Raw genomic sequence first — 18,613 nt, 5'->3', positions numbered from 1 at the left:
CACCACAAGAGAGCTTTTTGCTATGACTGTGCAATTCGTTTTAGCCAAATGTTTCTTGAGTTCCGCTTTTCATTCGGATGGTTTTCCTTTTTTCCTATCCTTAAAACGTCCCTAAAGTGAAACTTTCCTGTCCCTATATCGTCTTCAAATGTTATAATGTCACATGCTTTTAGGATAAACCATTAGTTTGATTTGCCACAGACTTTGATGGAAAATTTCTGGGCGCCGACGTCAACATCACTCAACTTTTATGTAATGCAATTCCGAGGCCTTCTCAATTGGGCAGGTTGATATTATTGACAAAAATTAAAGTGACGGCAAAATGATTTAGAGGGAGAGATTTATGTATTCTGACCGGTGCTATGGTTACTTATGGAAATATAAATAAATATAAAAAGTATTTTCTCGCTCATTTTAATGCTGGACGTCGCATTAGTGTCTAAGAAGGAGTCGATAAACTTTCAACTGCAAGCAAAAAAATAGCGAACGCGACTCAACAACCGCACCTCATAAAAGCTGCCAAGAAGCTGTCAAGGTAGTCGAAATTTTGAGAGAGGACATCGCCGATATTAAATCCCCTATCGATCGTTATATGCTCAGGGCTTGGACCGTAACAAGAGAAGGTAAAACCCCTTAACCTTCGACCTTAAGTAAAAGTAAATCGTTGCGCAAAAATGCAGGAAAAAAGAAGACCCAGATGTGCCTTTAATTATTTCTGAACTAGAGTTTCTTAAATTCTAATTCCAGGGAAACATTCTCATAAGCCCACTGCACCAATTTTGATTAATTCCACGGAGGCAGGTGTCCATTTGCACGATTTCTCTCCGACTCGCTGTAGTGACAGCGTTCCTTTAAGCTGCTCCTCCTGCAAAAGCGGCGTTCGAACTTCAAACGCATTCTCTGCGCCCGACGACGAGTGAAGCTTGAGTTTGCGAGGGCGAAGTCACCCCGGGCCTAAACAAAGCGGGCAGATTCGCTACGATGCGCACCCTGTCGTCAGACTCGTTCCCCACGCTGTGCGCCCCGTTTTCGCCTCTTTAAGCTTCAACCCTTGCACGGGAGGAAACTACTATTTGGTGTCCTGTTAGGGCTCCTTCCCTCTGTGTATTTCTCGGTAGCAAGGACTGTCTTTGAACTTTCATTTTTGAATTCTAGTCCCACTGACCTTTTACCCCCATTTTATCGCTACTACTACGCGCAACCCTACAAGTGTTTATTACTGCAGGGGAGTTCACTGCATAATTTATTGAATAAAGTGCTGAGCGTAAAAAGGAGAGAGGTTTCATTTGTGTAAAATGACAGCCAAAATCATCGATATCACTCCAAATAACCTTGCTAGGTATAGCAAACAAATAAAAACTAGGTACTTTGCCCGGAATAATCATTCGATATTTTGATTCATTACCAATATTTTTATGAAGATTGGCACTAATTTATACTGCCTCAATTGCAAAATTTGAGAGATAAATAATGCACTGTGAGAAATATAGCTGAAATGCAAACGTTAAAACGATAACTTTTCATCAGCTTAATTCGCAAAATTATCACAACACATTAGGTTACACGTTTAATTACCTATTGTTGAAATATGTTCGTAAAAAGAAACATTTTTTTTGCGGGAATAGCCTAAGCAATGGCGATTGAATAAGTACCCACCGTAGTTGAAAAAAAATTCTACCGGATAGTCGAAACATTTTCTTAAACGAACACTATGCAGTGGGATCAAGATAAGCCGAAAGAAAACTTTTTCAAACTTTAGAGTACAAATAATAATCTTAGTACTATCAATACTTTTCCCGTAGGGTATGCATAAGATATGGCACGTATAAAATCAAAAATGATTCCTTGGCATTTACCGAGATAATAGCCCGATCAAGATCTAAGGGTCAACCTCCCTTCTTGAACCACATACAGGGAGAAACAAAATTTTGAGGAAGTAAGCAATAAAAAAATCGAGGACAGCTCTTTGCACGATCGCGATCATGACCAGGCACAAAGAATGGGTCAGTCATCCCGTTCGGCAAATGGATACTATTATGTGTTTTTTCATTACCCCGTAAAAATCTTCTTTACGCCGGGGAAAATTTAATTTACCCCCTCTGTGGTTGCCAATCATATTCGAAGCAGATAGATCGTCGATCCCTTGACCAATAAAATCCCGCATTTTAGGGTCACAATGCATCGCGAGAGTCGTAATGCCCCACTAGCAGGGCTTGGCAGTATTTCAAATATAAGTATTTCAAAATAAAATTACGGTATTTATGAAATACATCTGTGATTTGGATTAGGTATTTCAAAAACACGACCGGAATGTAAGTGTCTTGTATTTTGTATTTTAAACATAGATTTTATGTATTTTCCCATTCTAAAATAAAGCTTACATGTGAAAAATACTTTGAAGTTTCTCTGATAAAACTTCTCTAACTTATGCTTCAGAGAGTACTTCGTTTCGTTAGAATCGCTGTCTTCATGTTTGCAAATATCCATAACGCACCAACGTAGGTTTTTTTTAAGATCTCTTAGTTTCCATAGAAATGTATTTTGTATTTTAAAAGATACCTATTTAAAATACTATTTTGTAGTTTGTTTTTCAAATACTTAATCAAAGGATTTTGCATTTCAAATAAATTTAGAGCAGAGTTGTCATGGTGCCGGAACTCGCCGGAACGCCGTTAGGGCATTGGTTAAGAGAAGACATAATAATCAAGTGTAACTTTTATCAGTTTTGGTGCCTCAAATTTTTTAATATATACATCCGTAACCAAAACAATTTTTTTAAATATTAATTAAATAATGGCATATAAATTTAAAAATATGCAGACGTAACTTGTAATAAAAAACACACTTAGTAATATTTCACTTACAAAAAAAGGTTAAGGAAAGTGGGTTCCGGCACTGCTAATTTTGTCATGACACCACTAATTTGGAGCGGTATCTATTATTTCAAATACTTCTCGACCTGTATTCTGCCCAGCCCTGCCCACTGGTAAAGTAGGTGCGCGTGATATCGTAGGCTTGGGATACATATGAAACAAAAAACGAGGGCAGAGCGTGTGATGGGATGGTTCGGATGGCCGATCAATCACTCCCCGCGAAATTCTGCGACGCTCGCATGATCTGAGATAAATTGCTTTTAATTTAGCCGCGGCAAGTATTGTGCGCGATGCTTAACTCCCCCCTCCCATCCCCACCTCTCCCTTCCCCTTCCCCCTCTCCTCAACCCCCCCCTTCGACAGATGAATGTATCCGCGGACGGAAGATAATTCCCGCTCGACTCTCCCACGCGAGGCGGACGGCGCAAACATCGCAGTCCATCCAAAAGGTCGCAACAGAACGTATCTGCCCGCGTTATCGGCCTGGAGGAAAGATAACCCAACAGCAATGTTTTTTTGCCCCCTTCATACTTTTATGGCCCAATCTAATCCACTTTATCCATTGACTGAGTCTGGAAGAATCATCAAACGATATACATCTATCCTCAAAGCCTTTTGTTTTGCGATTTTTTCTAGAGGTAGGCTCAATCCTTTTCTTCATATTCGGATACTGAACCCGAATGCATTATCCATTTCTGAATATTGTAAGTGAAAGTTGAATATTAAGTACTGGTATCTCCATTCAATATATTTAAGTAACTTCTAATGGCTGAAAGTTTCTAATCGGATATTATTTAAAAAATGCCCTTTGTTTTGCAGATAAATTGCGTTCCCATATGTTTAGGTACTAATGGCAAACCACACATACAAATTGTTATATCAGAATACTTTGAATTGTATATTGGTGACAATAGATATATTCTTTAGCATTCTATGTATGCACAAAGAGAATTATAATTTGTTAGCTTGGACAACTACGGCAAAACATTTACTTAATTTTTTCATAACTCGATTATTTTACGTAATTCATGTCTGGTGTTTGCCTATTACATTTATTTCTCTCAAATTTAAGAATGGGAGTAGGGTTATCTATGAAAATGGAGCGAAATTAATTGTCAGAAACTTAAAGAGTCACACCTTTCTATTATCAATAAACTGTATTAAAAATAATTTTTTCTCAGCTCAGACAGTCATGGAACGATAGACTATTATTCTTCAAATAAGCATGCTGACGCTGATGGGAGCACTTTAAAGATAAAGAAAATTTCATTTGGGCGTCGGAGTTTTATTTTTATTCAACGGGCTTTTAGGATATTTCATTCGTTGAAAATACCATTCACAGGGAATACCATTCACAGGTTTAAAAAGCCATTTGCATGGCTGTCAATATACTCTGCATAATTTCATCCAATCAACCAAATAAATGCATCAGAAATTTTGAAGAAGCAGCAATTCCTGCACTTTCAAAACACAAAAGCAAATTCTAAGGCATGCATTCTATACGCGTTAAAACTTTGATAAACATTCGTAACTAAAACCTGATAACCCGCAATAAGCAGAGGTGAATTTTTTTCAGCTCAGCGGCCTAATTTTAGTAACTAAAAATTTTAATCAACATATAATCGAAATGCGTCATCTGTGATCAATATTTTACACGTTACATGAATCAAGAAGTGCCCTTAGCATACTTTAATCCTTATATGTCGAATTCTGCAGCCTCATAAAAATTTTCTATGGACAACATGTAGAATTCTTAAAATACTTTAAGATAAGATTTGATAAGGCATTATTTTGAACGTGTCTCATCGAGGCTTTAAATTGGACCGCATCCTCTAAAACGAAATTCTTCAAGGTATTCTTATTTTAAATTCTCCAAAAATATTCTCAAACAGCCATTTTGCATGATGTTAAGGATATTATTATCATTTTAATTCTCCGCGTGAAGCAAAGAATGAAATAACCAGAGTAAGTTTAAGCCATTATCTTCACATTTCAGAAAGCGTTAACAGGAGTTGCTAATTTAATGTCAGTCAATAGTTGACGAAAAATTGTATTTATCAAGCAACGCTTTAATGTTGGTAATGAGATGTGCGCTCTAGACAGTAGGGTAGCCATGGGGGAGGGGGGTTACCTGGTTACAACTCCCCATTGAGCCTTTGAAGTTTTTATTTCATCCAATTTATATACTTTATTATTGCCCTGGGGTGTTTTCCATACACCCCGGCAGGGCCCCGGAACCTCTGGCAAACCCCCAATTTCATAATACTGACTACGTCACTGGCTTTAGGCATCACGAAACTGTTGTTTTCAGCGTGCATGCAATGTTATAACTATCATGGTAGAGTGAGTAAGGGAACTTCAATTCAAAATTGAGGAAATTGAAGGAAAGATCTCCAAAGGTAAGACTCAAGAGCGTTCGTCACAGAGTCTATCACATTTAAAGAGGCGTTCCTTACTTAGTTATACTGCGAACGAGTGATAAAAAAGCGATGAAAATAACTGCATATCCAATTTAAAATCGGAGGTATGGATCATCAATATTTTTAAGGATTCTTTCCTGAGATCATAATAGTGAAAGCGAACGAAGAATTTTTCTCTAACAGTACACTTAAGAACAAGATAAAACTAGTAAAACCTAATGCATCAGTAATCCTATAACCTTAATCCTGGTCATGGAAAATAATCTTGGAATTTTAATACCGGTTTACTACCTTAGATCTTACCGTTTGCGAGTTCAAGCTATTATTTCTTAAAATGGCTTAATATTGTTACACCATTCATAATATTATGGACTAGATAGGTATATAAGAACGCACCAAGACCCTAATGGAAAATGGTTCAACGTAAAATGCCGTCCGCATTAGCATTTTTTTAACGTATGGGTGAATAAATATAATTGATTCCGGTATTACTTTTTTCTGAACTCCGTCATATTTATAAAACAAAAAAATATTTTTTCATCTTTCACCGGTGGCATCTTGTCTGATGTCCTTCAATTATAAAAATGTAGATCAACGCTATAACCTTGTTTTGTTCCATTACCGGAAAAAGCTATCGTAAGGAATTTGGTTGATTATCAAATACATACAAAGGATAAAGAATTTTTTGCATGTTATCTAGTTTGATCATCCAAACTCATTAAAAGTTACGACTGATTAAGGAAATACTGGCCGTCTGACGGAGCACGTGTATCCTTGCCGAGTTTAATAATCATTTCCGCACAGCTCTTTCATTTTTTTTATTCCTCACCAAAAAGCTCATTCCCTTCACACTCCTTACCTAATACACCGACGTCCTTCCTTTCTGCTACAGATTGCAATATCTCGTCACTCCTCAATGCACCCCTCTAACCAGATATTCTCTCGGAAAATCTTTTTCTTTGAGACTCCCTGTCCTCAATTTTAATGTGCTAAAATCTTGCTGCGGAGGAAAAGCGTTCAAGTGTACTTAAGTGAGAGCTGGAATGGAAGGAGCAAGAATAATTGCTCTCAATAGGGCTAAAAGGTACCAGATGAGTAGAATAAAATCAAGGCAAAATAATAACGGTTCCATGTTAAAAATGCCGTTGCATCAGACTTTGAACACCCCGAAAAACTAATTGGAACTATCTAAATTTTGACTGTAAAAATAAGCAGGAAACCGAATAATGAGGCAGAGCTTAGCTCTTAGCAAGGCAAAATACCCCTCTACGCATATGAAAACGAATACTATTAGGGAAAATACTTGGTAAAAAAAGGTAATTAAATATCAACTTTATATTTACAAATCGGAAAAGATATCTATAGTTGAGTATTATAATCCCGGGCTCACGTGAATTATGACATTCAGCTATTTAAATTCATTATCAAAAATAAATATTTTTGTCTTTATTCTTGATAAATGGAGACTCCGTACCTACGTTTCTTTTAAGTTCACGACAAGTTTATGTTTCCTTAATTTGATAAACCCAAAGTCGCGCACATCTAAAAGAGATGTTTCCACGCGATAAAAATTCCTTAAGAACATAGTATATTTTGTACTACTTTCCGCCTGAAAAATCGCGCTAAAGAAATTTATGACAACAGAAGAGTATATATAATTTAACCAGGCTATCTTAAATAGTTGTGCATCGCAATTATTCTGACACAGTGGGATTCGACATATTTCAGCGCTGTAGGGATTTGCGGAATGAATACTTGGATGGCCACCAAATGAGGTGGTGAAAGGAAAATGCAGCTTGGCTCGAGTTTCATCGCGCATGTCCTTCACCGTGAGTTTCTTTCCATAGAAAGCGTTGATACGCTACATGGAACTTCAGATCCACTGTGCATGATTCGTGCAGAAAATGTCATCTATGAGTGAGCATGCTTGAAGCTTTAAAAAGACGAAATAAGTAAGTCGGAAGCCAGTGACTCGAAGACCACGTGCTAGACCTAGATTCCTCCTTCTCTTCTAGCTTGATGGGTATGAGGATAGCATATGGAATCTATTGCTTCTGTACTTCACAGTATTTCCGCCATAAATGATGGAAGTGAGTAAGCGGAAGGAGCCTTCCTCTTGGGTACGGCGCGCTCCGCATGTGCGCTTCTCATTCGGAATTTTTTTTCCTCATTCGCTGCAAGACGCCCCCGCAAGTTTTGTGTAGGAGTTCATGTATTTGCATAGCGTTTTTTATAGAAATGAAGACGAAAGTTCTTTCCGTGTATTGGATAAAACGCGTTTTCCCTGGCGAGAACCAGTCTACATAGAAAAATGATGCGTTAAATTGATGACATTTTATTAATATAGATAACTATTAGCAAAACATTTATGCCTTTGCGTTACTGTCCTTTAGAAAAAAACCAACTTGTTAGTTTATAGGTGGTTTAGAAAGTGTTCAAATTTAATACAGCATTACTTTTTGGCTGTTTTAGTGAGTTTTATGATAGTAATTATGTACAACCTAAGTTAGGTCCCAATGAATGGACCTCAGATTTCTACAGATATCAAATTTTTCATTTTATTGAGCCATATGGGAACATTTTTCTCTTACTTGTACAAAACTTAATAATTGTTTGACCATGATGCGATAATATGTGAAAAATGTTTCTCTTTCTCCTTTCCCTCTGTCCAACCCCCTCTCGCTATTATACCAATCGCCCTCTCCTTCCCCATATCGAGTTCGCACGTGCTAGCTTGTTCGTAAAAATTCCATTCCTTTCTTTCCCCAGTAGTTCCATCTTAAATTTTGCACGGATGGTACCCTCTTGGAGTTCAGGATGCAGATGCGCTCAAATGAATATTACGAGCGCTCCCAATGCTTCCGTCGCCTCGTTTCCCGCTATCAAAAGGCACCCGGTATGCGCGCAGCCATGCAGGGATAAGACACGAGTTGAGAAATGTATCTGCCAATGCTCACCGTGGGTGATTAATACGATTGAGATTAGAAATCACCATGCCAACCTTTAAGAAATCAGCAGAGGATTGCATTCAGTGATTATAAAGCAGTTACATACGGGGTGGAGAAAAACTTGGTCACGAAATTTTAGCCTTTAATTTTAACGAAATAGCGGTTTCCTGTAGAAACCAAAATTACAAATGATTTTTAGATCGGTAACGTACCATTTTTAAACTACAGAAACTTTTAGCCAATCGCTCCGATTGGCCGAGAGTTTTCCTTGTTGCCAGTTGCTCTGGACAACTCATGACTTCGAATGCTTTGCCTGCATTTGCCTTTGCCTTTGTCCAGAGGATCCGGCAACAGGGCAAGCTCGCAGCCAATCGGAGCGCTCGGCTAAAAGATTCTGTACTTTAAAAATGGTGCGTTTTCGACCTAAACATCATTAGTAATTAGGCTGCATTTTCCGGGTTTCACCGCGTCGTGGTTGTGTTGGAGACAACAGTTTCTCCTGCATTCCAGCAGGCGTCTTCAGGTCGAAGTGAAACTGTAATCATCATCTCAACCATGACGCGGTGACACCCGGAAAATGCAGCCTACATTACCAGCGCACCGCGGAAGCCATCGCACCAACGTCATTAGTAATTTTGGTCCCTACGGGCATCGATTATCAGGGTTAGAATTTTGTGACATTATTTTTCTGCACCCTGTATAGCCAAAGATTCTGTCTCCAGCGATACGAGTAACAGCTAATAAGGTTACCCCGTGCCCTTTAGAGCGACTGATGTGGCTCTGGAAATTTCAAAGGCTAATGCCGTCAAACATATTATGATTTTTTTTCCAATCAGGTAGGCAACCAGCATTAAACAACTGCACAGTTTGGCTCTTGATTGCTCACTGTGCAATGCACTCCGAGTATGTAAAAGTTAATTCAAATAGCCTTATATTTACTTACGATGATTTCCCATCACAATAAATGCCATCCAGCCACAGGATAATTATTCCACGCAAAAGTAACTACCCCATTTCATACCCTTGAAAAAGTATAAGGGGCCCAAACCATCGTTATTAAATAAAATTTGTCGTTACACAGGTGGATGGGGGAAGTACAATCAGCAACTGTATTTTAAAAAATGATAATTCCAAATTTCCTTAAAGATGTAGTATTTTAACATGCAATATTTTTAGGCATAACTCATATTTTGATAGAAAAATTAATCTTTGAAAAAACAATTTTCAACGGCGTTCGAAAATTCCTTAAAAAAGATAGCGTTAGTGTCCTGCTGGCCATTCATCCTGGGTAGCTGTCAGACTCAAATTCCCTCCGTTATAAGTATATATTGCCTAAAATAGTAGTTACTCTTTTGAAATCATATCTCACTTTTTTTATAAATTTTAAGGATCTTTTTTTGGGGAACTTTCGTTGTAATAATTTATATTTGACCATGTATAAAAATAATATATCAATCATATACCGAAGAAAAAGTGAGACCACATTACTTTGAAGAGCGAACATTCATGACAGCCATCTCAATTACCATAGATTTAGTAAGAGGTGTAACAAAGAGAACTAATAGCTCTATTATAGATGTAAACGCAATCGTTGCCTGCAGAAAATGTATGAATGCTGAAAAAAAAAGAAAATTATCGACTGTGGATAAATTACGACCCGGAAAGAAAAACCCATCTAATCCCGAAAGCGATTTATTAAACGTAATATTTGCTCTTTGATACCAAATTTTCAAGTTTACATTAAGCAAATTCAATACGCTGCGAACCTCTTGTATTCAAGACAACGACAAGGAGTAACAAAGATATTGCTAATAATGCTTACTAAGTTGCTAATGGTTGCTCTTTGTTAATAATTGGCTGAACAATATTTCTTTATAGTTATCAATCTTTCCATCAGAGATAATATCCATCTGATGTTAAGCCAGCAGAAGAAAATCTGCGCGTCAGCAAATAGTTTAAAAAGGAATTAAGGCAAATTTTCATTAGGTACCATTCAAATTAAATTAAGTTTTATCCATCACCTCGGAGAAGTAATATTTTTATATTATCTTTTTCTCACGAACGCGCAAATCCAATCGCGAATATCGCCCCAGCCACTTTACTACCACGTAGAATAATACGTGAGGAGGACTTTAATCGCTACGCCATCATTGCCAAAGCTTTAAAAAAAATTTTTTTTCTTTTTGGCTTATGGTTTCACAAACAAATGACATTTTCCATATGCATATAAATTATGGATAAAAAGTCTCATGATCCATTCCGATTCCAACGCCAAAATTTATAACTAATTTTTATTTAGTTAAAAATCGAATAATGACAGTAAACACAGCGATTGTGGACGAAAATGCGTATTAACTTTTATGTTTACGTTTCGGTGACCGGTAGCCATTTTTTCCCGCATTGAATAAATAACGGGAATTGTTCGTTAAAAAAAAGAGGGATGAAAAATGATTGTCACCCAGCGACGCTAGCGCGTTGTTTAATGTTCGGTAGGGTCCACTGCTCACTGCGTTTCCTCTTCGCAAGCAAGGCATGGTTTGAATGCATTTTTTTACAAATGGCGAGGAGGGCTGCGTGTGAGAGCGAGGCGCTACAACAAAGGAAAATGGCGACGACCAACTTCACTCGAGCGTGACTGCTAAAGCCGCTGATGATGACGAGGCAATTTTTTTAAGGGAGAATTATTAGTACCTACCCAGCGTCCAGCCTCTATTGAAAAAACTTCTGCGGGTCCAGATACCTGCCAATGGATTCCTCCGTACTATTATTTAGTAAACGCACTGACGCACCAGCCGTCTGCAGTATTTAAAAAGCTGCAGGTCCTCACCTTATAGAGCCTCTCTGTATTTCGCAGCATTTTGCACGTAAATAAAACTTAGAAACATACTCCATTAGTTACTTCAATCACTCTCATGACACCTGGGCTAAACATAACCTGAATATCAATAACTGTAGGCTGTTACCAACAATCATACTAATAACTTGGGATTAAAATGCTTGTTGATTTTCTAAGGTTTATTAAGACGACAGGATATTCAAGTTGATCAATTTTGATCATACTTAATCAGAAACAAGATGGAGAACGTCCATATTAAAGGGAGACATCAATCAACAATAGTTAAGGAAAAAAGATAAACACAACGGAATAACAAAAATAAATTAACAAAATACAAACGATTACATTGCACTTAAATTAAGAGAAATTGCTTTGTACAACAATGCTTAAATAATTTTCTTAGCAAAACTTGCTCGAGGAGAATTAAAACATTCAAAAATGTAATGGAAAAATGGCTTTTTTTAAATGCATTTTACTCAATTCCAGAATAGGTTGAGGTGGACTATTCAACGGTTTTGTTTTAAATGTGTTGTTGTCGTACATGTTTTGTAATCAATAATTTACAACATCTACACGGGCTTCCCCTCGCCATGTATGAAAAAAGATTATTATTATCCACTTTGGACTACCATAGAGGGGCAGGTGAATTTTTGTTGAGCAGCAGAACCCTTAAAAAACGATATCGAATCCGAAAACTATCAATATGCATTTTCAAATACATGTAACTTTATCAGACTTGTTCTTAAATATATCCGAGCTTATATTCATGTAATTATTACTCCATATTTTAATAAAAAAAACTTATCCGGTATATTTTTTTGACTATGGATCTTTCGCGCGAGTAATATGTTCTAAAATTTAATCTCTGCTCCGCAAGTAGGGGATCGCATAATATAAATATTATAAATATAAAGCCTGGCCCTCCGAATTTGGACTCTTACATCACGAAAAAGCAAAAACAAGTTGGATTGGAGATTCAAGAAAACAATATCTCGTAAATATTGAAATTTTGCACCAACAGACTTAGGACTTAGTTAGTTAGGGATAGGGCCGATATTCACGAATTGCCTCTCTCCCATTGACCTTAATGTGACCATTGACGAGGTTTTACGGCGCTACCATAACCGACTGCTAAATGGCTTGCATAGACATGGACGACGACCTCAATCTACGGTTATGGAGAAATTAGAACGGCAGCAGCGGAACCTTTGGTAAACGGACAACGAGCTGTAATCGACGAACAATAAATATAGGCGGCCAAATGGGGAATCCAAAATCGAGGAAGGTCTATTTGAGTGGAGGTGTACTGCCACTAAGTCACCCGACAATGCAAGTTAGGGGAGTAAACTTCAATAGAAGCGGAATTGAGGGCATTTGCACCATTACGAAACAAGCAGCGCTAGATGACCCATTATGTTTCACTGATTAGGATTGAGGCAATCGGTCCATAGAAATCAAACCATTTCCTTGTTTTCACGATTGTGCTCTTAAGCGGTTATTACCTTAGCGTTACATCAAACGAAGGAATACCACTACTTGGTGAGCTCCAAGGATAAAATTGCTACTGAAGTCTCATACTGTAAAGAAATTTGCTTGATTCTCAGGAACTGATCAAATCTCTCAGTATGTAGACATAACTCCAATGTTTTGGCAAATATTCGAGAAGCTGGGTTGAAACCGTTGCATCATTATTGGCATGAAATGTTATCGCGTGGGTTTGCAAAACTAGGGATAATATTCAATCATAAATCTGAAAATCAAGATCAAGTAAATATATTCACAACCAGAGAAAAATATCAATTCGGATAAAAACAATTTATCCACTTGAAAATTTAACAACCAAGTATGGTAAAACTATCTTTATCATTATCACTTGAAACTTATAATAAGTAACAAATTGCATGATAAAAAATTTCTTTCGTGGAATGAATACTTCCATAAATTTCTTTTCGTCTCTCGAAATCGTTCGTGCATACATATAGCAGAAAAAATTCTTATTATTCGCAGAAAAAAATTCTTACTAAAGTATTGAATTTCAATAAGTCTGATTCCGAGGTGTACATCGGTGATTCGCTGCAAAGTGGTCATGAAATTTATTCCTTGAACAGTTTAAAATCATAATTGTAGGCCAACCGGCTATTTAAGGATCGTTGTGAAGAGCAGAATGGATTCTGTGAGTTAACCCTCGCGCCTTACCGAATGTCAAACCTTATGATGGGGAAATGAAACCACTCTGTCACAGTTCGCAAAATTTAATTACCAGCGACCGCGACTTTCAACCAGGGGGTGCCAATGCCACGAGATTCATTGCTGTGTCAAATTAATTAAATTTTGAGGAATATTACGATAGGCTTCATTTCATAATGGGCTTAACCCACGGGGTGAAATCAAAAAGGAACCACATTTTGGCATTGTAGCTGAATGAGCTGCTGTCCAATGAAGTCCAATTCAAGTAGTACCTACTCTCTGAAAGAAGTTATATATTTTCATATCATTCCACACTATCATATTAAACGCGATTAGTCCAATTGGAGTCTACCATTTAGTGACTTTAGGTATAATATTAGTTTTTAGCTGACGTCCATCTCTGACGTCCATCTGTAGTGGATGAAGTCTAAAGGCGAGAAAATTTTCCCCATGAGTTTAAACCCGTTATCTCCCACCGCCTAAAGTCTAAAATATCCGCGCAATTGAAATATTACGTAAATAGAAGGGCACAACCGAGTACTTGCCAATGATAGATGAAACTGAACTGGACCATCGGAGTGAATATCATTGATTCATGCTCCTTCAAAGTCTAACGACTAAGCATTTAATTAACAAGTTTAAATTTACATCAAGTTTTTCCGAGGAATTTCTTTTCAAAGCTCATTGCTTAACCTTATACCCTAAACACACACATACTAGAACCTGCAAAGCCCTATCGTAACAGCCCAAGATAAATAATTTTTGAATTTTAAATATTTATTCATTAAATCATTGAGGCTGATTAGGTTGTTGACTGGTCACTTAGAAAGTTAATAAAAACGGGAACTTATGGAAGGATGAAGATGGAGTTGGAATCGGTCATATGATAGTTCAAAAAAAAACAAAAAGGAGGCCAATATGTATCTGCGCCATTCTAAGAGACTTCCAACATTCTATTGAGTAAGCACACATCTGTTCCAGAGGCCTTGTCCACATCATCTTCATAAGTCAACAATTGTAACATTGGTTCGACGCAGCTCTCAACTCCGCTCTCCTATCTACTATTCTTTTCACAGCGACATATTTCTTCTCTTTCGCGTCATTATTAACACAGGCCAACAATGAAAAAACTTTTTTACTGAAAATACCCTATTCTTATGTTTTTAAAGTTGCTGAATCCAAATATGATGGTTTTAAAGTTGTATCACCCACCATTTATTCACATTTTACAGTTAAATTTATGAAATCAAGCAATATCTTTAGAATTTAACAGCTTTTTTATAGTTATAATAACATTGAAAAAGTAGGTCTAATGAACGAAGATGATGGTGGATTACTGTTGGTACTTCACCGAGAAGTTAAGCAAGCGGTTCATCGCAGAAAAAGCTACACAAGAGGCTTCAAGGAAAAAAGGGAAAGAAAATGTAGACCAATGCCAGTTGACAAGTGAACCCTGTATTATCACGCTGTAGTAAATACAAAAACTTTTATCACGATGTGGTGAACAGTAAATACAAACAATTTTATGATGTAACACAGTGTTTCATTGATTGCCCTGTATACCGTATAGGGATATTAGACTAAATATTAAATACATGTTGCTTGGAAACTATGGGTTATACAAAAAAACTAAGGCCAGGTTTGGATTCGGCAAATCAAAATCTATAAAGATCAGCTATTAAAATAAAAAAAGTTTTCAAACAAAATTATTTTGTTGGCTTGTGTAATCTCTCCTATTTAACTCGTTCGGCGAATTCCCATTCCCTTTCACTTGCCCATTCTTCCCTCGACGAATGTTTTCATTAGGGCCAGTGGCGTATCTAGGATTATACCTTGTGTGGGGGGATGGGATTGCCTGGGATGGCGACCCCTCCCCCCAGGGCAAAATCTGTTAAAAATTTGTGAAAAATCACAAGCCCGGAAATGCATTTGACGTCATTTTGGCACTGAAAACTGAACTTAAAGCAGATGCAGCTATTATGTGCCAAAGTTAGTCAATATTTATATATATATTTTTAATCTCCCTGAGGATTTATTCCTCATCGCTTAATGGATTGATCCATTTTATCTTCATCAGTCTTCGGTAATGCTCTTGACTTCTCTGCTCCTGTTAACTTCTAAGCCCCGCTGCCGTAAAGAAACATGCACCATCTAATGAATTGCTCTCTTACTTCAATACTTGAATTTTTTAACGTAAATAGATTCTAATAAGTTCAACAGATTCAGGCTTCAATTGGTGGGTGTTATACATATTCAAATAAATGAAAGATCGTAGCACTTTTCCACATAATGTTTTAATGCGTACAACGCGTTTCGGCTCACTAAGCCATCATCTGGTACAAGACCTTGTACTGAGCCACCATCTGGTACAAGGTCTTGTACCAGATGAGTGCTCAGTGAGCCGAAACGCGCTTTACGCAGTAAATAAATTTGTGGAAAAGTGCTACGATATTTTATTTATTTAAATAAATAGATTCTTCTATATGTAGAATGCTCTCTTCGCCTGCGTTATTCCACTTTCGATCCTTATCTTGTTTTGCCCATTGCTTCTTCATCGGGTTCCTCGGCAGCAAAACTCTATCACCTCTTCAAGCTTTTATTTCCCATTATAATGTTAATTTTAGTCTCTTCTCCTTTGCCACAAACTAGTGATTGAGTTTTTTTTGTCGATTTTCAGCTGGCCTTACAACGAATACATCGTTTTCCTATTCTATCGACTCTTTAATCAAAGAATCGAAGTATCCTCCTTGAAAATCACTCCACTGAGTACAGGTTGAAATTAAGGGCTCTGGTGGTCAGTCATCTCCACCGCATTCTCTAAGCCCTCGACATAAAAAAAATAACTCAAGCTATATTTCCACTGCTGGAATTTGAGCCTACGATCTGAATGTGGGCAAAAAAAAATATCAAAAAATCTCACTCGGTCCTTCAAGCGAAATTTTCTCGCATTTATCGCAGGAAAATATGAGAAATGTAAAAAATTGCGCTTGCGCGTAAACTGAAAAAAAAGAGAATTTATGATTCAATGAAATAAGCAGATGCTCAAGAATCAGAGATGGGGATGAACTGACTAAAAGTAACTCAGTTATTGGTAACGATTACATTTCAGGTATTTTTTTACTTGTAATCATCTCGTTTGAAAAAATGTAACTATTACTCGTAATCAACTAATTGCTTTCTGAAAGAAAACGTTCCTTTCCCATTGTAACTTCGACGACTGGAGTGAACCAACTACTATGTTTGAACTTACGGATTCCTGCGCGCGTAACTCAGCCAAGAAACAAACCAAAAGAAATGTGTTTAACTTGTATTTAAGGAAACATTCAATGGATCCTCCTGTATTAATCTTGTAGGTAGTTTAAAATGGTTTTGCATAAGCTTTAGCTAGTTCCTGTAACTGATACTTGTAGCTAAATTCAAATTTTGAAAATAAACTTCACCTGAGCCCAGTTACTTCTTTTGCTTGTCTACCCATCTCTGTCAAGGAGTTGAGGTCATTCAATATAGCGTGCGACATAACAAGTGCGGAGCAAAACATTGAGATGAATCGATTGCATCGGATTCAAAAGTTTAGGACACGCTGGTACGGCACTGATGCAGAGTTAGGACCAAGTTTGAGGTAATTGGATAAGGTATGATTGAGAAACGCTCTCTCGCAGGAGGTATGCTAATGCTTGCGAGTGAGTGCGCACAGTATACCACGGATGGGATTTCCTACCTTCCGAAACCTCCCTCGCCGCCGTTTCTCGACAGACTCTGCACGTATCATGATGGATGGGCCCTAAAACATTATCCGGTAAGACTAATATCTGCTCGTAGTACGACCATTAATCCCTAAATTCTATTTTTTTTGCAACGCTCCATCTGATGGGCTCAAATCCAAAAGCACGAGGAATCCACTCCTCGCTCACGTGCCAGCGAAGCATTGTCAAAACGATTATCTCGACTGCCTCGAGTCGCGGTAGAGTGGCGGACCTATTCTTATCTCGAGAAAAAAAGTTTCTGCGCAATAAAACGTAAATTTGACTGCCATTTTTTTCAAGCGTAAATGTAACTGCAATCCAAATGAATCCACTGACAGGCTGCACGTAATACTCGGTGCGAAAAGGTGTTTTGAAATTCCCATTAGAAATTTAACATTGACTTGTGTCTCGGAGAGCAGATCTTTGGTAATAAAGGCAAACTTTTTGGAAAACGCTTTGGTATATATTTTTACCTTCACCAGGGCTTTTTATTTATTTATTTTATACAGTCCAAAAACAGCACGAGGCCAAATACAGAGGACTCACAATAACAGGAAAAAACAATTTAATAATATTAAGCAACGTAACCAATGATGAACAAAAAATATTCAACAGTATTTACAAATAAATAACAAAGAATAGTAAATTTCATCGGGTGGTGTGAGGAATAGGGGGAAAATTACGATAGTGAAGTTGGCAGTGGTGCAAGTTGGATGAGGGATGAAAAAAAGGATCAACATTTGGAACACATTTTGCATAGGAGTTAAAGGAAGAAGGAAATCTGAATAGAAAAGAACGTTTAGAGACAGAAAGGCGGGGGGTGAAACAATGAAATAGGTCGCTCGACCTCGTCGTGCGCGAAGGAACATGAAGTGTAAAAAAAGAAAGAAGGGCAGATGATCTGTATTTGCCATTAATGATATTTAAGAAGACTCCGGTCATTGAGGATACGGTGATCAGCTAAAGTAGCAATGCCAAATAACAAATATAATTTTATTTTTACAACGAATATAATTTGTTTAAAACTAATTTAAAAAATATAAAAATCATTTTCATTGCAAAATATTCCCTGATGGAGGCATAAAAATATACTGAAACGTTGACAAATATTTTTGTATTTTATTTTTAAAGACTTACGCTCCAAGACATCAATCAATGTTAAAAATTGAGGTCAAGAGGAATTAAAAAATCTCAATTAAAAATAAAAAAAAAACTGAGGGAAGATTGCACTGGAAAATTTTTCATTTAAAAAAATCCTGGAAGCCAAAAATGTGACAGTTTCAGAAAGACAAAAATGGGTAATAAATTTTCAGAATATGATTTTCAATGAAGGAGATAGTCAAATAATGATTCTGCTGATCAAAGAATATTTTCAAAATACTTGCTCAAAATTTGTGCTCAATCAAATTTCAGGTGTGGTCACATTCGTGTCTTATTTACATTAGCTTTAAAATATCAGACGATAAGTAAATATTCCAGAAATAAAGACAAAGTAGATAGATTCTACGGATATAGAGGCATATTTATCCCTTTCGTAACTTATAGTGCGTTGCATTATGCGAGAAGATAATGCCCCAATTACGTCCTTTGGAATACTGAAAAGCCC

Source organism: Ischnura elegans, chromosome 5, assembly GCF_921293095.1.
Source record: "Ischnura elegans chromosome 5, ioIscEleg1.1, whole genome shotgun sequence".
Lineage (NCBI taxonomy): Eukaryota > Metazoa > Arthropoda > Insecta > Odonata > Coenagrionidae > Ischnura > Ischnura elegans.
The sequence above is the reverse complement of the archived record's forward strand: the minus strand, read 5'-3'. Positions refer to the sequence as shown.